Source organism: Apodemus sylvaticus, chromosome 3, assembly GCF_947179515.1.
Source record: "Apodemus sylvaticus chromosome 3, mApoSyl1.1, whole genome shotgun sequence".
NCBI classification, from domain to species: domain Eukaryota; kingdom Metazoa; phylum Chordata; class Mammalia; order Rodentia; family Muridae; genus Apodemus; species Apodemus sylvaticus.
Genome location: NC_067474.1, coordinates 45147692 through 45172013, shown reverse-complemented (window position 1 = coordinate 45172013; position 24322 = coordinate 45147692).

Genomic DNA, 24322 nt, shown 5'->3' with positions numbered 1-24322 from the left:
CTGGGGAAGACCCTTGAGGACATCGGTACAGGGAGAAAGTTTCTGAACAGAACACCAATAGCGTATGCTCTAAGAGCAAGAATTGACAAATGGGACCTCATAAAATTACAAAGTTTCTGTAAGGCAAAGGACACCATCAAGAGGACAAATCGGCAACCAACAAATTGGGAAAAGATCTTCACCAATCCTACATCAGATAGAGGGCTAATATCCAATATATATAAAAAACTCAAGAAGTTAGACTCCAGAAAACCAAACAACCCTATTAAAAAATGGGGTACAGAGTTAAACAAAGAATTCTCACCTGAAGAACTTCGGATGGCGGAGAAGCATCTTAAAAAATGCTCAACTTCATTAGTCATTAGGGAAATGCAAATCAAAACAACACTAAGATTTCATCTTACACCAGTCAGAATGGCTAAGATTAAAAATTCAGGAGACAGCAGGTGTTGGAGAGGGTGTGGAGAAAGAGGAACACTCCTCCACTGCTGGTGGGGTTGCAAATTGGTACAACCACTCTGGAAATCAGTCTGGCGGTTCCTCCAAAAACTGGGCACCTCACTTCCAGAAGATCCTGCTATACCACTCCTGGGCATATACCCAGAAGACTCCCCACCATGTAATAAGGATACATGTTCTACTATGTTCATAGCATCCCTATTTATAATTGCCAGATGCTGGAAAGAACCCAGGTATCTCAACAGAAGAGTGGATGCAAAAAATGTGGTATATCTACACAATGGAGTACTATTCAGCCATTAGAAACAATGAATTCATGAAATTCTTAGGCAAATGGATGGAGCTAGAGAATATCATACTAAGTGAGGTAACCCAGACTCAAAAGGTGAATCATGGTATGCACTCACTAATAAGCGGATATTAACCTAGAAAACTGGAATACCCAAAACATAATCCACACATCAAATGAGGTACAAGAAGAAAGGAGGAGTGGCCCCTGGTTCTGGAAAGACTCAGTGAAACAGTATTCAGCAAAACCAGAACAGGGAAGTGGGAAGAGGTGGATGGGAGGACAGGGGAAGAGAAGGGGGCTTACGGGACTTTCGGGGAGTGGGGGGGCTAGAAAAGGGGAAATCATTTGAAATGTAAATAAATTATATCGAATAAAAAAAAAAAGACCTAAGAATAGCAGAAGGCGAAGAGTCTTAGCTCCAAGGTCCAGAAATATTTTCAACAAAATAATAGAAGAAAAATTTTCTAACCTAAATGAAGAGATGCTTATAGGCAAAAAAATGAGGTTATAGAACACCAATTAGACTGAACCAAAAATTTCTCCTGTTACAAAATAATCACACCACAAAATCTAAAGAACAAAAAAAGAATATTGAAAGTGGTAAGGACAGGCAGTCTGGGAGCGCACAGCTTGCTCCGGTGGCACGTGGCACTGAGCTTAGGTTCCAGTCCTGAAGCCTCTGGTAGGAGCCCTCAGATCTCTCCGCTTCCAGATCCAGATCAGCCTGGGTGGCAATGCCACATCACCACATCTCCAGGTCCTGCAAGAGGCAAGAGGGGCATCCAGGAGGCCGACTGGGAAAAGTCAGTGTGCTCTGGTGAATCCAGCAGGCCCCAACAGGAGCCTTCAGGTGTCTGCTTCAGGATCTGAACAGCCTGGGCAACACCACCCTGTTTCCAGGCAGTGCAGGAGGTAAGCTGTGCACCAGAGGCCACCTGGGAAGAGGCAGCTTGAACTGGTGAGTCCAGCATTGACAAGACCAACTAATACCAGTGAGAACTAGATGGCAAAAGGCAAATGCAGGAACGTCACTAACAGAAATCAAGGCAATATGGCAACATCTGAACCCAATTCTCCTTTAACAGCAAGTCCTGGATACCCCATCACACCAGTAAAACAAGATTTGGATTTAAAATCACTGGTCATGATGCTGGTACAGGAACAAATGAAGGACATACTTAAAGAAATTCAGGAGAAATGGATCAAAAGTTAGAAGCCCTTGCAAGGGAAACACAAAAATCATTTAAAGAAATCCAGGAGAATACAAAAGCCAATAAGGAGGAAACACAAAAAACACTTAAAGAAATACAGGAGAACTTTGGTCAACAGGCTGAGGTCGTGAAAGAGGAAACACAAAAATCTCTTAAAGAATTACAGGAAAGCACAAACAAGCAAGTGAAGGAGCTAAGCAAAACCATCCAGGATCTAAAATCAGAAGTAGAAACAACTAAGAAAACTCAAAGGGAGACAACTTTGGAGATAGAAAGCCTTGGGAAGAAACCAGGGGACAGAGATGCAAATATCAACAACAGAATATAAGAGATAGAAGAAAGAATCTCAGATGCTGAAGATACCATAGAAACCATGGAATCCACAGTTAAAGAAAATGCAAAATGCAAAAAGCTTGTAACCCAAAATATCCAGGAAATCCAGGACACAATGAGAAGACCAAACCTAAGGATTATAGACATAGATGAGAGTGAAGATTTACAACTTAAAGGGCCAGCAAATATCTTCAATAAAACTATGGAAGAAAACTTCCCTAACCTAAAGAGAGAGATGCCCATGAATATACAAGAAGCCTACAGAACTCCAAACAGACTGGACCAGAACAGAAATACTTCCCGTCACATAATAATCAAAACACCAAATGTCCTAAACAAAGAAAGAATATTAAAGGCAGTAAGAGAAAAAGGCCAAGTAACATATAAAGGAAGACCTATCAGAATCACAGCAGACTTTTCACCTGAGACTATGAAGGCTAGAAGATCCTGGGCAGATCTCATGCAGACTCTAAGAGAACACAAATGCCAGCCAAAACTACTTTATCCAGCAAAACTCTCAATCACCATAGATGGAGAAACTAAGATATTCCATGACAAAACAAAGTTTACCAAATATCTATCCACAAACCCAGCCCTACAAAGGATAATAGGAGGACAACACCAATACAAGGAGGGAAACTTCACCCTGGAAAAAACAAGATAGTAACCTTTCATCAAACCCAAAAGAAGTTAACCAATCAAATTTAAAAATAACGTCAAAAATGACAGGAAGAAACAATCACTATTCCTTAATATCTCTTAACATCAATGGACTCAATGCCCCAATAAAAAGACATAGACTAACGGACTGGATATGTAAACAGGACCCTACATTTTGCTGCTTACAGGAAACACACCTCAGGGTCAAAGACAATCACTACCTTAGAGTAAAAGGCTGGAAGACAATTTTACAAGCAAATGGTCTCAGGAAACAAGCTGGAGTCGCCATTTTAATATCAGATAAAATTGACTTTCAACACAAAGTCATCAAAAGAGACTCTGAGGGACACTTCGTGATGGTCAAAGGAAAAATACAACAAGAAGAACTCTCAATTCTGAACATCTATGCTCCAAATGCAAGGGCACCCTCATTCATAAAAGAAACTTTATTAAAGCTCAAAGCACACATTACACCTAACACAATAATTGTGGGTGACTTCAACACTGCACTTTCCTCAACGGACTGATCAGGAAAACAGAAACTAAACAGAGACCATTTGCTTGTAAAATTGTCTTGCAGCCTTTTACTCTAAGGTAGTGATTGTCTTTGACCCTGAGGTGTGTTTCCTGTAAGCAGCAAAATGTAGGGTCCTGTTTACATATCCAGTCCGTTAGTCTATGTCTTTTTATTGGGGCATTGAGTCCATTGATGTTAAGAGATATTAAGGAATAGTGATTGTTTCTTCCTGTCATTTTTGACGTTATTTTTTAAATTTGATTGGTTAACAGATATATATATATATATATAAATAACATTCTATCCTAAAGCAAAAGAATATACCTTTTTTTCTCAGCACCTCATGGTACCTTCTCCAAAATCGACCATATAATTGGTCACAAGACAGACCTCAACAAATATAAGAAGATCAGACTAATCCCATGCCTCCTATCAGATCACTATGGAGTAAAAAGTGGTCTTCAATAGCAACAAAAACAACAGAAAACCCACATACACATGGAAACTGAACAATATTCTACTCAATAATATGAAATTCATCTGGAATAATGAAAAACCCAGGATAGGGAAAACTATTCTCAACAATAAAAGAATATCTGGGGGATTACCATCCTGACCTCAAGGTATATTACAGAGCAATAGTGATAAAAACTGTATGGTATTGGTGCAGTGACAGACAGATAGATCAATGGAAATAGAATTTAAGACCCAGAAATGAACCACACACCTATGGTCACTTGATCTTTGACAAAGGAGTTAAAACTATCCAGTGGGGAAAAAAATAACACAGCATTTTCAACAAATGGTGCTGGTTAAACTGATGGTCAACCTTGGTCCATTCTTATTTCCCTATACAAGTCTCAAGTCCAAGTAGATCAAGCACCTCCACATAAAACCAGATACAGTGAGTTTAGTAGATGAGAAAGTGGTGAAAAGCCTCAAACATATGGGCATAGAAAAAAAAATTCCTAAACTGAATGCCAATGGCTTATGCTTTAAGATCAAGACTAGACAAATGGGACCTCATAAATTTGCAAAGCTTCTATAAGGGAAAGGACATTGTCATTAGGACAAAACGGCAACCAACATATTGGTAAAAGATCTTTACTAATCCTACATCTGATATAGAGTTAGTATCTAATATATACAAAGAACTCAAGAAGTTATACTCTAAAGAACCAAATAATGGAGAACAGATCTAAACAGAATTCTCAAGTGTGGAAACTTGAATGGCTGAGAAGCACCTAAAGAAAATTTTAATATCCTTAGTCATTAGGGAAATGCAAATCAAAAACCCCCTGAAATTCCACATCATATTAGTCAGAATGGATAAGATTAAAAACTCAGGTGACAGCAGATCCTCGCAAGGATGTGGAGAAAGAGGAATGCTCCTCCATTGCTGGTGGGATTGCAAGCTGGTACAACCACTCTGGAAATCAGTGAGGCAGTTCCTCAGAAAGTTGGACATAGTACTATGTGAGCATACAGCTATTCCACTCCTGGGCATATACCTAAAAGATGCTCCAACATGTTATAAGGACACATGATCCACGATATTCATAGCAGCCATGTTTAGAATAGCATGAAGCTGGAAACAACCAGGATGTCTCTCAACAGAGGAATGGATATAGGCAATGTGGTTCATTTACACAATGGAGAACTACTTAGGTCCATTAAAAACAATGACTTCATGAAATTCACAGGGACATGGATGGAACTTGAAAATATCTTCCTGAATGAGGTAACTCAGTCACAAAAGAATACACATCATGTGTAATCACTGATTAATTGTATATTAGCCCAAAGTTTGAAATACCCAAGATTCAATTCATAGACCATATGAAGCCCAAGGAGAAGGAAGAGACTGTCCCACCTGGGAATCCATTCCATACACAGTAACCAAACGTAGACACTATTGTGTATACCGCAAATTTATGGGTAATAATGAAAAAGTGCTAAGAGAAAAGTTCATAGCATTAGTTGCCTCCATAAAGAAATTAGAATGTTCCCATACCAGCCATTAAAAGTACACGTGAAAGCTTTAAAACAAAAGAAGCAAGCTTACCAAGAGTAACAGAAGGCATGCAATAATCAAAATCAGGGCTGAAATTAAACAATTAGAAACAAAACAAAACAAAGAATCAATGAAACCAAGAGTGGGTTCTTTGAGAAAATCAACAAGATAGACAAATCGTTAGCCAAACTTACCAAAAGACAGAGACAGTATCCAAATAAACAAAATAAGAATTGCAAAGGGAGAGATAATAGGAGACATGGGGGAAACAAATGAATCATTAGATTTTACTTCAAAAGTCTGCACTCTAGATAATTGGAAAGTTTTAATGAAATGGACAATTTTCTAGACAGATACCACTTACCAAAGTCAAATCAAGATCAGGTAAACTATTTAAATCACTGGATAATCCCTAAAGAGAGGCAGTCATCAAAAGGCCCTCAACCAAAAAATGCTCGGGGAAAGATGGTTTTAATACAGAATTCTACCAGACTTTTAATGAAGAACTATTACCAATACTCTTCAAACTATTCTATAAAACATTAACAGAAGGAATACTCACAAACTCATTCTGTGAAGCTACAGTCACCTGATACTTAAGCCACTCAAAGACTCAACGAAAGAGAAATTCAGAATGATTTCTTTTATGAGCATTTATGCAAAAATACTCAAGGAAATTATTGCATACTGATTCTCGGAACACATGAAAAACATCATGCACCATGATCTAATAGGCTTCATCCCATGGATGCAGGGATGGTTCTACATACAAAAACCCACCATTATAAACAAACTGAACAAAAAGAAAAATCACACGATCATTCCATTAGGTGCTGAAAAGGCCTTTGACAAAATCCAACACCCATTCATGTTAAAAGCATTAGAGAAACCAGGGACACAAGGCACATACCTAAATTTAATCAAAGCAACATATAGCAAGCAAGTCAATAGCCAACATCAATGAAAATGAAGAGAAACTTAAAGCATTTTCACTAAAATCAAGGACAAGACAAGGCTACACACTTTCTATCTATTCAGTGTCTGGATGATATATATATATTTTTTTATTTTTGGCTGCATCACTTTGAGTTCCCAAGTCACAGGCATGTATCTGGCCAGGCGCTGTCTTAGATCAGTGAATGGAAAACACACACACCAGTTAATTTTAAAATGCCTTGGCTAACTCACTGAAAACTCACATGGCTGGATGGCTTTATCTTCTGTTGCTACTGCATCCCTTTCTTCTTGAGTCCTCCTGATTATCCCTGCATCCCACCCACATAACTTTTAGAGTCCTGCCCCATGCTCAGTCATTGGCCACTAGCATCTTTATTGTTATATCAAAAACCAATTGGAGACAAAGACCTTCAGCATCAGATTCAAAGCCATAGCACCAATTTCCAACAATTCAATGTAGAACTTAAAATTCTAGCAAGAGCAATAAGACAACTAAAGGAGATTAAGGGGATACAAACTGGAAAAGGAGAAGTCAAAGTATTGCCATTTGTAGATGATATGATAGTATACATAAAAAAATGTTACCAGAGAACTTCTTAACTGATGAATACCTTCAGCAAAGTGGCAGGATACAAAATTAACTCAAATAAATCTGTAGCTCTCTTTTATCCAAATGATAAATGGACCGAGGAAGAAATTAGGGAAACAACACCCTTTATAATAGCCAAGAACAATATAAAGTATCTTGATATAACTCTAATGAAGCAAGTAAAAGTTCTATATGAACTTCAAGTCCCTGAAGAAAGAAATTGAAGATATCAGAAGATGGAAAGATCTCCCATGATCATGGATCGGTTGGATTAACATAGTGAAAATATCCTTCTTACCAAAAGCAATCTACAGATTCAGTGCAATCCCCATCAAAATTCTAGCACAGTTTTTTTTATAAACCTTGAAAGACCAATTTTCAACTTACTATGGAAAACCAAAAAATTCAGGATAGCCAAAACAATCTCAGACCATGAATGAACTCCATGAGGAATCACCATCCCTAACTTCAAACTGTACTACAGAGCACTTGATTTTGTTAAAGAAGCCAAAACCATGTAATGGGAAAATGATTGCATCTTCAACAAATGGTGCTAGTTTAACTATATGTCTACATGGACAAGGTTGCAAATAGATTAATATTTATGACCCTACACAATACTCAAAATTAAGTAGCGTAAGGATCTCAACATAAAACTGGACACACTAAATTTCTATAAGAGAAAGTAGGAAATAGCCTCAAAAGCATTGTTACAGATCTCTGGACAGAACACCAATAGCCGAGGTTCTAAGAATAACACTTGACTAATGGCACCTCATGAAACTGCAGAGCTTCTGTAAAGCAAAGGACACTGTCAATAGGACAAAACTGTAACCTACAAATTGGGATCTTCACCAACCCTACATCTGACAAAGTACGGCTTCTGACCTAGGTTATCTGACAAAGTGCTAATATTTGAAATTTATAATGAACTCAAGAAGTGAGACACTAACAACACAAATACATCAACTAAAAAATGGAGTACAGAGCTAAACAGAGGATTCTCAACTGAAGAATCTCAAGTGGTGAAGAAATACTTAAATGTTCAAAGGCCTTAGTCATCAAGAAAATGCAAATCAAAGCAACTGTGCAGTTCCATCTTACACTGGTCAGAATGGCAAAGATAAAAAAGCTCATGAGATAGCACATGCTGTGAGGAAGTGGAGCAAAGTCTGCACTTCTACCTCCATTGCTGATAGGAGTGAAAACTTGTACAACTCCTTTGGAAATCGATTTGACGGTTTCTTTGAAAACTGGCAATAATTCTACCTCAAGACCCAGCTATACCATTCCTGGGAATATACCCATTTCACAAAGACCTTTTCTCAATTGTGTTCATAGCAGCTTTATTCACAATATACAAAAACTGGAAACAAGCTAGATGTCCCTCAATTGAAGAATGGATAAAGAAAATGTGCTACATCTACATATGGTATTCTATTCCACTAGTAAAAACAAAAATGTCATGAATTTTGCAGGCAACAAGATGGAACTTGAGAATATCATCCTGAGTGAGTTCACCCACAACCACAAGAACATGAATAGTATTTATTCATTTATAAGTGGATATTTATCAATAAAATACAGGTTATCATGCCATACTCCACAGATCCAAATAACCTAAACAAGAAGGAAGGCCCAAGTGAGGATGATTGAATCTCACTTAGAGGGGGGGAATAACATAGTCATAAAAAGACATATGGAGAGGGGTAACTGGGTGAGAGAGGGTACAAGGTGGGAAAGGTTGGGGACCAGCATCAGGTGTGGGAAGCGACAAGAATGATGTCCAGATGGCCATGAGAATGAATGGAAATCTGCAAGTGATAGGGTGGAGGAGTGGAGGGCATCTCCAGGATGTGACAGGGACCTGGGCTAAAGGAGGTGCCCAAGAATCAATGGTGGTGATCTTAGCTGTAACTTACAGCATTTAGAACATGGAACCTGAAGTGGCTACCTCTTGTTGCTACATAGGAAGGAACCTGAGTGGAGCAATAGGGACACTAACCTACACACAAAGCTTTCGATCCCAAATTTATCAGACAGATGCAGATAACCACAGACAAACTGTCAATGGAGGTTAGGGACTCTTATGAAAGAGTATGGGGAGGGATTGCAGGGTCCAAAGGGGTTAGGAACTCAATAGGAAGTCCAACAGAGTCAACTAACCTGGACCCTTGGGGATCTCAAAAACTGAACCACTAAGTAAAGAATATACATGGGCTGGACTAGGCTTCCCCACACATGTGTAGCAGATGTACAGCTTGGTCTTCATGTGGATCCCAAACAGCTGGAGTGAGGGAAATCCCAAATGCTGTTGCTTGTCTGTGGGATATGTTCATTTAACTGTACGGCCTTGTCTGGTCTCAGTGGGAGAAGATGCACCTAACCCTTCAGAGACTTGATGTGCCAGGGTTGGGGGATACTCAGAGGACACCCTTCAGAGGACAAGGCAGGGGGCAGGCAAGGAGGATTGTGGAAGGGGACAGTGAGCTGGATATAAAGCAAATAAAAAACAGCTCTATACAAAAGGGAAGAACAATTTTAATCTGACATTTTTAAAACCAATTATGCTTTAATACCATCTATGTGTAGTGGCCTCTCAAGAGGCATAGATATATCATCAGTGCTATCTCTAGAATTTTGGGAATGGCTTTTGCGGCAAATATCTCTATTCCTTTTTAAATGTAATTATTAAGTTAGGAAGCAACTTGATTTGATCAATGTGTTTTTCTAACCTTATAATGCACCAAAAGCAGCATCTCACGTGTCTTTCCCCAGATAGCCTTTAATCTCTCCACAGTACAAAACTTGTTGGGGCTCAAATTAAGAATCTGTATCGGAAGCAGTAGATGCAATATCTGTATATTACACTATGAGAAAGGGAAAGGTTTGTTTCCAGTTCCCCTTGCTGTTATTTTCTACCTTTGTAAATTATTGAGGGCAACACATTCTTTCAACTTATATTTTATGTAAGCCTCAAATGGTATCATAAATAGTGTATGGATAGACATATATTCCTGTATTCGCTGAAGAAAATGATGTTGCCACTATAGTTCAGTTTAATGAATTTCTTAAACTCCTTCTCAATTTTATTTCATGCTAGCTTTGCATTTTATGGAGTTTGAAAGCATGACTTGTAATTGCTGATATCTGAAATTAATATAAGTAAACCAGAAAAGTCAGTGATGTTTTTTGACTTATAGTTGACTCATATACAGACACGATCATCTGCATTATTTTGTGTCTTCCCCTGGTATGTCCTTATTGGCACATTTGTATCGATCAATTTAAATTAGTAAGTTACTGGATCAGTAGTTTATTATTCTGAAATAACTATTAATAACATATTCCTCAATCTATTTTATTACTAATATGGTTTGCTAAAACTACAAATGCCACAGATTACTCTGTTGTATATCTCAACCAGAGTTATTCTTTTTTCAAGCACAGGAGGTTGGCTTTCTCTCCAGGCAGCCAGCTCTCTGGAGGCCCCACTGGAGCCCAGCTTATATCCTGGGAGGAGGTTGTAGGCTTCCCTGACTCTCTTGCATGTGAAGATGCAGCCACTCACTGTCCCTGTGCATTCTAAGAGAACAGTTCAGATCAAAAAAGTTCCGGGGAGCCATGAAGAGAGAGCTGTTTTTGCTTGTCTCTGGTTTCTAAGCATATTGATATGAACTTAAAGAAAGATACATATTTTATTTTTTTCTTTAAAGCTTTGAGATCATGATTCCTAAAAATGTCAAAGTTGGAGTAGGTAGGTGATAAGAATAAATCTCTTGGTATGTGAGTGTGTGTGTATGAGTGTGTGTGTGTGTGTGTGTGTGTTTATGCACGTACGCGAGAGCACACACATGTGTGTGTGAGCACACATGTAGAGGGATTTTCAGGCCGCTAGCTGACAATCCTCTGATATGTTGCCTGGGGTAAGCATGATATCAGCATATCACTGTTTTTGAGAGAACAATATCAGGTAATATTGGTCTCTTCTCTCTCTTTTGATCATAAAGTAGCCTGCGCCTCCACTGATTAGTTTAACTTCTCAATTAATTTGGCTCAGTTAATTTGAATTTGGCAAGTATTTATGAGCAGAAAAAAATTAGGAAGAGCCAATCAAAGTAAACTGCAGCGCTTCTATGAGGCAAAGGACACTGTCAATAAGACAAAATGGCAACCTATAGATTAGGAAAGGATCTTCACCAGCCCTACATCTGACAGAGGGCTAATATTCAAAATTTATACAGAACTCGAGAAGTTGAGTTTTTGTGTGATTTATTATTTTTGTTCAGGAGCTTTTATGTTTGCTATTGTTTTTTGTTTCTGTTTTTTGTTTTCAGATGTGTATGAAATCTCTCCAATTTTATTTTATTTTATTTTTTAAAATGTAGGCACATAGTGCTTTGAACTTGCCTTTTAAAACCACCTTCATTATGTCTTATAATTTGAGGTACGTTGTATATTCATTTTCATTCAATTCTAGAAAGTAATTTTGTCTTGACACATTTTTTCATTTGTAGTGGGTTGTTCAGTTTCCATGGGTTTGTAAGTTTTCTGTTGTATCTGTTGTGGATGAGATCCATCTTTACTGTGTGGTGGTCAGATAGGAAGCAGGGTGTTATTTCAATTTTCTAGTATCTGTTGAAACTTGCTTTGTATTTTGGGGAAAGTTCCATGAGTTGCTGAGAAAAAGTTATATTCTTTTGTCTTTGACTGAAATGTTGTTTAGGTATCTGTTAGGTCCAGTTGGTTTATAACATAAGATGGCTATAGTATTTCTCTGTCTGCTTTCGTCTAGATGGCCTATCTATTAGTAAGAGTGGGCTATGGAAGGCTCCTCCTATCAATGTATCATGGTCATTTTGTGATTTAAGATATAGTGGTGCTTATTTTACGAGTTGAACTGTCCTTGTGTTTGGCAAATAGATATTAAGAATTGTGGTGTTCTCTTGGTAGCATTTATTTTTCTTTAATAAGTATGAAGTATCCTTCTCTATCTTCTGATTAGTTTTTGTGTTGAAGTTTATTTTGTCAAACATGAAAATGGCTACACCAAACTGCTTCTTAGGTCTATTTGCTTGGAATAATTTTTCATCCTTTTACCTTGAGTTGATGTCTGTCTTGGTGATAAGATATGTTTCTTGGATGTAGCAGTAAGGTGAATCCTGTTTTCAGATTCATTTTTATTTTGTGTCTTTTTATTGGGGGATTGTCATAATTGACATTGACAGATATCAATATGCAGTATTTGTTGATTATTTCTGATTTTTTGGTGTTATGTGATATGTGTATATGTATGTATGTATGCATGTATGTATATATGTATGTTTGTTTGCATATATGTGTTTTGACTCTTTAGATTTTTTGGTTTTGGATATTATATTCCTTGTGGGATTTTGGTTATGGTTAACATCTTTAGGGAGGCATTTTCCTTTTTGGACCTTCAGTAGGACTGAAATTATATATAGATATTGTTTAAATATGGTTTTATCATGAAATATCTTTTGTGTTAGAAAGTTTTGCTGGGTATAGTAGTCTTGGTTGACTTCTGTGTTCTCTTAGAGTCTATAAAACATCTATCCAGGCCCTTCTGTCATTTAAAGTCTCTATTCAGAGGTTGGATGTTATTCTAATAGGTCTTTCCTTATATGTTATGTGGTCTTTTACCCTTCCAGATTTTATCTTTCTTTATTCTGTAAATTTAGGTTTTAATTATTATGTGCTAAAGGGGCTTTTTTTCTTGTCCAGACTATTTGGTGTATTTCCTTTTATAGGTTGGGGAATTTTTATTGTGTAATTTTATTGAAAATATCTTTTGTGCATTTGACCTGGTCTTTTCTCCTTTCTTTATTTCTATTATTCTTGGATTTGATCTTTTCATAGTGTCACAGATTTCCTGGATGTTTTGTGCCAGGATACTTTTTTTAAAGTTTTATCATTTTCCTTGACCTATATATCCATTTCTTCTATCTTGTCTGTAATGCCTGAGATTTCTCTCATCCAGATATTATGTTCTATTGGTGAGGTTTGCTCTGATGGTCTTGTTTGAGTTCCTAAGTTTTTCATTTCTACATTTTCATTTGGGCTTTATTGATTCATTCATTTTTTTTTAAAGGAAGTGTATTATAATTATAAAAGCTGTTCTACAGTCTTTTCTTTGGGCTTCGTGTGTGTTGTATTTTTCAGGCCTTGTGGTAGGGTTGCTATGCTCAAGTGGAGACATATTTTCCTTTCTGTTATTTGCTGTGTGTGTTTTCAGACTGGCATCTAAACATCTATGTTGTAAAGACTGTAATTCTAGGTTCTGATGTCTGGTTTTATCTTTATTGAAAATGAGTTTTGTTTGTTGATTTCTCCTGCCTTTTCTGGTTCTTGGCATAGTATGGTGACTATGCGTTACCTTGTAGTAAATTCTTGAATCCTGACTAGTGAGGCCTCTGGGGGTTCAAGGCAAAATGTGTTTCTGGGTATTGGACATTGACATTTAGGAACTGGAACAGCAGCATGTTCCACCAGGATCCCCTTAGGGCCCTGGGAATGGGGACAGAGAGTGAGGGGAGCATTTACTACAGAGCTTCGAGAATTGGACTTGGAGCAAAGGAAGGAGAAGTTAGCCTATCATCTTTGTTGGCTGGAGTGGCCTGTGGGTTTCCAGGAAATGCCTGTCTTAATTGAGGGTTGGGGTAAAGTAGAGAGTGGTATGAAGGAAGTTTGAAGGTGTTGATCTGTGTGATCTACTGGAGATGGGAGGTGGGGGGTAGGGCTCTAGCAGGTGGTCCTCTACAGAGCTATGGAAGGATAAGACCTGAGAATTGCTTTTGTAGGTACAGAGGGAGAGAGGAATGTCTCTAGTCATCCTGCCTACTTCCAGACACACCGATTGATTGCTAGGGAGTGCTTGGTGGGATTGGAGGCTGGGAGAAAAGTTGGGGAAAGGGAGTTTGGAAGGGAAGATCTGTGTAGTTGGTTTGAGAAGGGAGCAGAGAGGAACTGTGGTCTGCTACAGAGATAGGATGCCATGGAGACTAAATTTGGAGGGTCAGAGGGAGAGATGGAGATTTTCAGTTAGCCTGCCTTCTTCTATGGCTAGAGTGGCCTGCTGGTTCCCAGGGAAAAGTATACAATTTCTTAATAAGCTTTCTCTGTTCTGTTTTAAACTGTATAATTCCTTGCCTGGGGGGGTTATATAAAAATAGGACATATTCTTATATCTGTTAGTATCACCTGTCACTATCATCACCACCCCACAGATCAGCAGAATTCTGCAAATGTAAATGTCACTTATATTTCCTCAGATGAAGTGATTAGACGAGAACAATACCCAAGCGTTATGAATACATGGCTTGGGATAAGTCTAGAGGGTTTCTAGGTAACTATCCCTAGGCATAGGTCTGGAAGTTTCTAACTCTTGGACACCTTGAAGTCTTCAATTTCCAACATCCATTTGCTAATCTAGGCCTGGAATGTTTCAGTCTCACCAAGACATACTGATGAATAAGCTTACTCTTTCTGATTCTTTCTGAACTCTGGCTGGCTGGTTCAACCCAACTGTTCTGTCTCAAATTCCTCTCCAAACTCACTGTTTCCATCTGGGTTCCTTAAGATTCTCATTAAATTGTTCTTATTGCTCTCAAACACAATCTCTCTCTCTCTCTGTCTGTCTGTCTGTCTGTCTCATCCTCTCATCACCTCCTTTTCTTGTACTGTTCTTGTGAGAGTTGGGTGTACTCTATCTCTGACTCATTCTGTTAAATCTCTCTCTGATTCATTGTTTTCAAACATAGGTGCTTCCTTCTACAAACTAACTTTCCCTTCATTGTTTGGATGAAAGGTGTGTACTAAGGTCATTTCTGTATACCAGCCAGATCACACAGACTTAGAGGTTCTCTGGTCAGAAAGATCCATTGTATAAAATTTCAAGAACTCTGTTGCTGTAAATTGTCTAAGTGGTGATAATATACAGGCAGTGGGTCCAAGACAGCTGCTGATTTCCAGACAGCAACTGTTGTTCTGTCTGTAAAATGGGAACAATAGTTCAGGATCTGTCATGAAGTTGCTGTCATGTGAAAGCAGTGGTAATTCTCTCAGGGAAGAGAAAATATGGTTACATCCTAAGCCTATCAACTACTGACTGATGTTTGGAAGAAAGAAACAGTCTGGCAGCATCCTGGTAACTTGATTTTCCTCTAGTGCCAGAGGAAAATCTATTTACAAAGATTTGCTCTGCTTTTTGAGTAGGATTTTATCTTTTTGAGTTACTTTCTTTTCTCTCATCCTTTGACTCCCTGATGTACTAACAACATCAATATCTGGGTAGTTTCGGGCAGTCAGTTCCACTGAGGAGCAACTTCCAGACCATCAGGAGTTACTCACAGATTGTACAGAAGTCTCAGGGGAGCTGGAAGAGTGAAGGTGTTGGGGGCTTTCCTTGCAGCACTTGGTGGCGTGACGCTTCAGGGGAGTATCTTACAATTTTTTGCGGTTGTAAGATTAGAGAATCCTATGGCTTTCTAATCTCGCTCGACCTTTTAAGCTTTGTTGTGGATGCTTCTTACACTCTACATTCTGTGCAGTTCGTTTATCTCCATCCTGACAGCTAAGATAACACTGGGTAGGAAACAGAAATATTTACATAGCGATGGTCTGGTCTTCAACTGGCAGCGGAGCCAACATCCACAGTGAGTGTTCTGGTTTTAAAACGTGGTCTGCGAACCTCGCATTCAGCTTACGAAATGGATCACAGTTAGACATTTAGCCACACAAGGAAATCAATGCCCAAAGAATGCCCATGTTCAGAGTCTAGCTATCTTTCTTTATTTTCCAGCTTTGTGGCTTAGAAAAAAAAAATAGTGTATACAGCAGTGTATTCTAATTTGTTATAGTAACAGTTTATTGTAACTCTCAGTGATTTAGATCAGTAAAGATCTAAAGTAAAGTTACTTCTTACTCTTGCAGCATGGCTCTTACAGGTTAGCGACAAGCAGCAGGAATTATGCTGGGCTCTGGTAAACATTAAAGAAGCATGATGCAAGCATGGTGACCAGGTCCAGAATCAGAGCATCTGCCTTCCACTTTTGCACATGGTTCACTCGCTAGTATTGCCAGAGATCAATTTCAGCATCAAAGGGAGAGGAAATACTTTTTATTTCCCAAGGAGAACCAAAATTAATAAAATTAACTAATGGGTGGTTTCTTTTCTGCTTCCGGATTTTCTTTTTAAATGCTGATTTTAACCAAGCATCTCGTTTTTATGTACTATGTCCCCAAAGACAAGATCCAGTGAATTGCAACTGGACAAATGACTTGTATTAAACCGCTGAAGCTTCCGCATCGAAACACCACAGACTGGGGAGCTTAAATGATAACAATTGATTTTATCACAGCTGCAAAGGCCGGATAGTCTAGGGGAAAGCATGACTGGTTCTAGCAAAGGATTCTCCCCGTGGCATCACAGGAAGCTGCTTCTCACGACTTTTGTGTGCGCTCTGTGGGATGTTGTCTTAACGCCCACTCCCACCGTCTACAATCAGCTTTGTGTTGGAAGCCAACACGTCAAAGTTCTCTTTCTATTTGATTCTTGGTGGGCACGCGCCTTGGGATATTTTGATCCACTGCTAGGGTTCCTACTGTTCGCAGGGTTTTGCTGACTATAAAGCCATTTTGGCTTTCTCCATCTTGGTGTTCCCTGCTTCTTCTTTGGCTCAACAGTGGTTTAGTCCTTCCCCAGAGCCGAGTTTTGCCTTGTCGTACCTCAGTAGTAGACCTAAATGAAAATCTTTTCCTTTTATCACAGAAAACTCTCTGTTCCATCTCCCATTTCTTGTGCCCTGCAGTTTATCGCCGATTGCCTTCCTCCGTTCTCTCTGTTGTCTCCGTGTCACACACAGAACCCCGGTTAATTTCAGAATTAATTATTTTTATGGATGGCTGCCATGTTTGTCTTCTGCTGCCTTTCATCACTCCTTACCTTTTGTGTCTAGACACAAAAGTCATTTACAGTTATTTACAGGCCCCGATCCTCCTGCTGCACTCCAGTCTTTCTCTTCTTTTGTCTCAGTCTGATTATTTCACGCCTCTGTGTGAAGCACATCGGAGCCGATCCAAGGATCTTGGGATGAAAATCAGGGTCAAAGCTCCTCCCTATGCTTGTGAAGTGCTGTAGTCTGTCTCTGGTCACCAAGCCTGTGAAGCACCGCGGTCTGCGTCTGGCTTTCAGTCCATTTCCCATACTGTTCCCACCCGTGTTTCGTCTGTCTGGTTTTCTCTCTGCAGTGGCTTAGCCCAAGCTCCTTCTTCTACCAGCCTTGTTCTTTCCTGCTTTCTCTCCTGCAGTATTTTCATCTGATGGTTGGCTCTATCTTTTTCTTCTCGATGGGACTTCTCTGGACAGGCTAAGAGGTCAGAGCTCTTGTAGTTTTAGGCTTCTCACTATCATGCTTGTGTCTTTTATAGCACAATAACAAGTAATAACATGCTTGTTAGTTTATCTCTCATATTAGACTCTGCTGTAAGGACAGAAGTCCTGCCTTCAGCACGACTGAGATCATCTACCTCAGGTAGTGCCTGATATGATGGCACTACTTGCCAAGCGTGCACACACACACACACACACACACCCCACCCCCTCCCACGCGCGCGCGCGCACGCGCACGCGCACACACACACACACACACACACACACACACACACACACGACAATATATATATTGTCAGTGAATCACAATTTGCTTTCTTATAACTTTTATCTGGAAACCTATTTTGGCTGTCTGGTATCTTGCAGAAGACACTCGATGTTCCTTTCACATGAAAATGTATTTGGGGTGTCCAGGTGCATTCTTTTTTCTTAAGTTTACCCCCCATGGTTCCCTGACCTAATATGCAGTCAGGCAATGCGTGCTTACCGCCTTCACTACCCATTCACGACATATTTGGTTGAAGTTACTGCACGCTTCCCTTTGATACTGGATCCTTGACCCATTTCACTGTCCTCAGAAAGATGCCAGAATGATTTGTATGTTGAGAAATGGCTGTAGTTGACTGGTAAAGTCTCCTAGATGCACTCTCTCTTAAAAATGACCCTCTGTATCATAGAGATTCATTTGCAGTGCTCATTTAGTTAAGGAGATAATGGGGGGGCACATGGAAGAAAAAAATGCCCTCTCCTCACTCCCAAGTTCACCTCTAATCACCCCTTCAGGTCTTAATGCGGGGTGGGGGTGTGGGGGGAATTTTTAACTTGTTTACTGGTCACTAAGATATTACTTAGTTCATACGTAATAGTGAGTGCAATCTCTGTATTTTAGAAGGTGTGGGTTTTATATGTTCTCTTGAACATTTTATTCCATCTATATAGTTTCCTCAACTGCATCCATAAAACTCGTTTGTTTTTCTCCTCTGTCTCTGTGTGCATACTGTTGGGTTAGTGGACACAGATATACTCATAAGACCAAGAAAGCAGTCATTTTATGTTGAGTGAAGGATAGATGGTCCCATGTGAATCTTTCCTGATTCTGCTTGGCTTTACCTTGACCTTTGAGGCAATATGTTCCCTGAACAAGAAAAATCTGATTTTCTTGTTGTTTAGTTCTGACATATAATTTTCCAGTTCCGCGGGCAAAAACTGAGAATCCTTAGCGGATCCTTTTAACAGAAGGTGATTTGTGTAGTGCTTGCTTTTAGGATGTTAGACTTGCTCTGGGTACCAATGGTCTAACAGGTTGCCTGCCGATGGTCAGGGTTTTGTTTATTCAGACCCTGAATAAACATGGGAAGCACTCCTCGATATATCTGCCTTTAGGTGGACAAGAGTCTCTGTGTTGAAAGAAGCTATTCATTTCAGTATTGATTCATTTCCTTACAAATCCATACCATATAGATCAAGTCTAATACATTATGCAGCAAACCTTGAGCTATTTGAAATCAATTGGAAAGACTGAATATATCCTTAGAGTACTTTCTGTTAATGAGGTTTATGCTATCTTCTCTTGACTCTAGTGAGAAACTCTAAGGAAAATCTGAGGAAACTCATAGACAAGTAACTGCATACTGTATGGGTTATTTATTTGAGCCTTCCTAGGATTTCTGGTTTTGTATCCTTGATGGAATGATGCCAGTACTCTCAACTTTATTTTACATAAAGAAATTGATAAATATATATGTGTGTCTGTATCCAAAATATTAACAATTTGCTTGAATACTGCTGATTTGTGGGATTTTACGTGGAAGACTGGTTCTGTTGAATTTTCAATCTGAATGTACTTAGGCAATATTGACTAAGACATGTAAGAAACATGTTTTGTCTTTGCTTTATTATATTCCTTGCATACTGAAACTTCATGGATGATCTTAGAAGAAACAGATAAACACTATCAATTTATCATTCTTTGTGTTTACTCATAGATTGCTGGCAAACTGTGCCTCTGACAGCTCACCTTCTTTCATTATTACAATGGCAATATTTAAGGATATAAAAAAAGATGACAGTATCTCACATTTTATTCTTAGTTGATTGAGACTTAGTGAGGATGTCTTCATAACTTATTGCTGTTTTGTACTGAATAACCAAACAGTTAAAAGAACCCACTATGTGCTGCATTTGGCTTTAGGCAGTATATATATATATATAAAATGTGTGTGTGTGTGTATGTGTGTGTGTGTGTATGTTAGGCACTATATCTATCTATCTATATGTGTGTGTGTGTGTGTAAATAAGACAGGGTTATAAATAGACCACAGCTCTGTGCCTTTAAGCTAGCACATGAAATAATAAAATTGGTATTATTCATGTTATTTTGAAAAATCAAGTCTGTGGTTTTAGACATACTGCCATATTGTGATTGTACAGGGAGAAGGGAATTGGAAATGCAAAGGGTATTGGATAGGTAGAACTGCATATTTAGATCAAAGTGATTCCTTTAGATTAGCAATCTCCTTTGGACCGAGGGCATACTTTATTTTTAATGTTAGACCTGTTGGTGAACAGATGAGCCTACTTAGGTATTCATGGATGCATTTTGTAGTTTAAATATTTGTGTTGACCAGTGGCAGCTTCACAATATGAAATAGTAAACAGAGATGTACCACTGCACTTCCATTGGGTTGTAAAAAGGAGATATGTGGATTAGAAGGAATTAAAAATAGTTTTAGACTCAGGTTATGTTGTTCCTTCTCATATGATATAATAATTTAAGTCACAATCATGAGCAATTGCTAGCAAAGTTAAAACTTAGTGATCACTGGAACATTAAAAGTATATACAAGAATATAAGTGTTAATGTGGTTTTTAAATGTTCAAAAATGCATGACTTCTGGCCTGAAGTAAGTGGCTTTCATAGCATACTTACAACGGGGGAGGTGGTAGGAAGAAAACTCTGAAACAGTGTGCATATTACAATCTTATTTTAGATAAAATATGTAATGCATAGAATGATGTGAATAAATGATGAATTATAAAATCGAAGAAGATAGTTAATTTCACTTTATATAAAACTGACTGGGAATATGTATTTCTCACCATCCCCCACACCTCTGCCCTTCCCCTGTGTGTGTGTCTCTGTGTGTGACTATTTGTGTGTGTGTGTGTGTATGTGTGTGTCATGTAGTGAATTTTTATGGGAATCTGTACAACAAAACAAGTTTGATTAGGTGGTAGAATTTTTATAACTTACATCTATGCATTAGTTCACTTATTGAATTTGGAATTATAAATTATTACTTCTCAATATAATAAAAATTAGTCATCTATGTCTTATACTTTTATATTCAGCTTCCATAGTAGAGTCATAATATGGGCTTATTTTCTTTTTATGTTATGGAACTTTTACCTGCATGGATGTTTATCTACCATTTGCATGTAGTCCTTACAGAGGGCAGAATAATTCCCTAGGCTATCTATACACTTTGTTCATGATTTTGTATAGTCATGTGTTGGGGCATTGCTAGATAAAGATGCGTCAACGAGTACAACAGAAGATCTCTAGATTTTCAAGTAAGGTTGGGTACTCCAACTGACAACTTTCATTTGCTCCATGTAAACATGACTATTTGCTACCTTAGAACATATTTTATTCAACAGCTATAGTAAGTGCTGGTGGTAGATAGTACTATGACAGATGTTGCCTCTGTTTTCATGAATCTCGCTCAGTGAGTCACATTGATCTAGATGTTGTGGGAGGGAAGGAGGTATCATGGGGGATGGTCTGGATATGTGAAGTAGAACTTTGAACCTTGAAAACAGGAAGCTTCCCTGAAGAATGAAATGCAGAGTACACCATGTCCTAGGTAGGTATACAGTGGAGATCTTGTTCCCAGAAGATGGACCTCTCTGCCTTAAATCCAAAAGGTGGGAGAGAGTGTCACAAATGCTCAGAGCATGAAGAGACACTCAGAGTAGCTGCAGAGAATCAGAGAAGATGTGACTCTTAGGGGAGAGCTAGGCAGACTGTGACCTAGCTCTCCCCTAAGGTCAGTGCCTTTTAGAGACTGTGGTCGACTCGTCTGTGTGGAGAGATGAGACCTGTAGGAGACAGGAAAGGTGGAAGAGAAAAGCAGGTCTTTGGTCCATAATCAGCCTTTTGTGAAAATGTTTAAAGACAGCACAAAGTTATCAGCTGAGGAGGAAGGTGTGCCATGTCTAGATTCATCACGTAGAAAGAGAAGTCAGTGTCTGTGGTACCTCTGTGCTGCAGGGAGCTGCATTTCATGTGACAGAGAATAGCTCTACAGGGGAAGACAGCAAAGCACCCAAAAGGAAGCATGTAGGTGCACTTTGTATACTACTGGGATGATAACACTGGGTTCTGGACTGGGGTGAGGATTTGCATGGATGCAGACTGACCTAACAGTCTGGAGATGGCATAGACGCATGTGTTGTATTGCATATATGTAGAAACAAGCATGTTGTGTTAGCCAATCTACAGACATGAGATTTTTCAATTTACACTTTCCATCTTTCCCCTCTATTTTGTTGTGGTTGGTAAAAGGATCAAGTCAGGGGAGTGTGATATTTTCTGGCCATCTTAAAAAAGTTGTTAGTTAATTAAGCACTTCAATTTCAAGGGTACTTGTACCATGTGCCAGACAGTGTAAATACCGTTCTGGAGCCTATTTAGAATCAGCATTTAAGACGTTGACAGCACAGTTATCATCCATCTGCTTTCCTGGACCTGGGAAGTGACGAGGAAGTAGTTCCTGTTTTAGAGCTGAACCATTAGGATTAAAACGTTACAATGGTGAAGAAGAACATTTTTAGGATGTGTTATAAGGAACCATAAAGGAGATTCTTGCTCTGAAGAATTTATTTAACGCTGCTCTTTCAGAAATTGTGTAGGTAACAGTTTTGCTGATAGAAAGTAAAGTAAGAACTCCTATTTGAAGAACAAGTGAAGGAGAAATCCAAGGTCAGCTTGCTTTTCCTATTGATTATGTATTCTTGGGCACCCTGGAAATGAGCCAGGTTCATTTTGAATTCCAGCCAGCAAACAAGTGAGGAAATGTGTGCCCAGGAAATAGGGCAGCGTTTTTAGCAGGTGGAACTAGCAGGCACGTTAGAATTTTAGGAAAATCGGACACATGGTGGCCTCCTCATTCATGACAGCAAGTGCTGTGCTGTTCAACAGACTACAGTCTGGTTTTAGCTCGTCTCATGCTTCTCGCAAAGGTTTTATGTGCACCAAGATACTTTCCCTTGCATCCAGCCACTCTGCCAAGAGAGAAGGGATTGAAACATAAATCTCATCTTATTACCAAACCTAATTTGTTCCTTCTCATTCTGTCTGAACGCCTGATTCTTGCTGTGTTCCCCTGGCATAATGAATTTCTTAACCTAGAGTTTCGATAAAATCCTACATAATTTATTTTTATCTTCAAATTTGTCATAAAAATGCACTGACAGGGCTCAGCCCAAGGTGGTGTGGAGTGAGCTGCCTTGATCTGTTTGTATAGATGGAGACACACTACAGCTCTCAGGTGGGAACGCTGCCTCTCCTTTTTGTTCCCTTAAAAGAACATCTATCAATTCCAGCGAGGTTTCAGAGTAGGAAAATACGCAGAAGCCTTTTTGAATGGAGAAGCTAAGAAACTCTGCTATAAGAAAATTTACTTGTCTCTGTTGGTATGGCTGTTTATTTCATTTGGTACAAGTATGATATTAACATTTAAACAACTAAGGAAATCATGTAGGCAAGGAGGCACTCACATATGTTCTTCTGAGATGGCACAGCTAGAATACTATTTTTAGGATAATAAGCTCAGTGGTTAAAGTGTCATGCACTGAAGATTAAGTACTGGAGGAAATTAATCGGGAGACAAGCACAGGGTTATGAGGAAGAAATCTCAGTCTCTCATTAGTGGAGTCAATCAAGAATTTTCAAGGAACGTTTTTTATCCCTGCCATAATCTTGGGGTCCCTATCTTAAACTTCAGGGAATTCTTTAACATTTGTTATATTTATATCCTTTCTTAATTAAAGATCTCAAGTCTTGAAGGATACAAAATTAGAAGCATCTTTGAGGTTCTCAGCACCCACGGGAAGTTTCAGTGTTTCAATGGGGTCGGAGTGCTTTCACTCTGGAGTACCCCTTGACATGGAGTCTGTCAAATTCGACATTTCAGAAACTTCCATTCGGTGCATACTTCAGTTAGAACTGCAAAGAGGAAAAGAAAAAAGTGAGAAGAAGGCATACGGCTCCCAGAGCGATGGCTGTCAAGGGAAGGCCAAGGCAGGAAGCTGTGGAGAGGCCTACCTGGTGATGGCTCAGGCCGTGAGACCATCCCTTTCTTTTTCTTTGGTGTCTAAAGTAGTAGTTTCCTGCTTGACTCTCTTCCTTTGTAATGACAGTATCTAGACTATTCCTGGGGGTTTCATTTGGATTTCAAAGCCAATTAAACTTGTTTGTCACTGAGAAACACATCAGTATTTATGAAGAATCTGCTGAATAATGCTGAGTAAATGATGTTGGTGTACTTATTTATTTACAATGCTTGCAAGACTTTCATGCAGTATTTACATCACTTCTACCCAGCTTTTTACCCCTCCAACTTCTTCCATCTCTCTCTTTCACATTCATGACCTCTTCTTCAATTACCAGGTACACACACAGCCTGCTGAGTCCAGTTAGTGCTGCTCACAAGTATAGGGATGACCGCTTGGGTTTGGATCACATATCAGAGGCTCATGGCCAGAAGATGCTGTTTCACTCTTCCTCAACAGCCATTGATCGCCTGTAGACCTTCATCTAGGGTGGAGCACTGTGAGATTGCCCTCATTCCTGTTGGTGTATCCATTGGTGATATC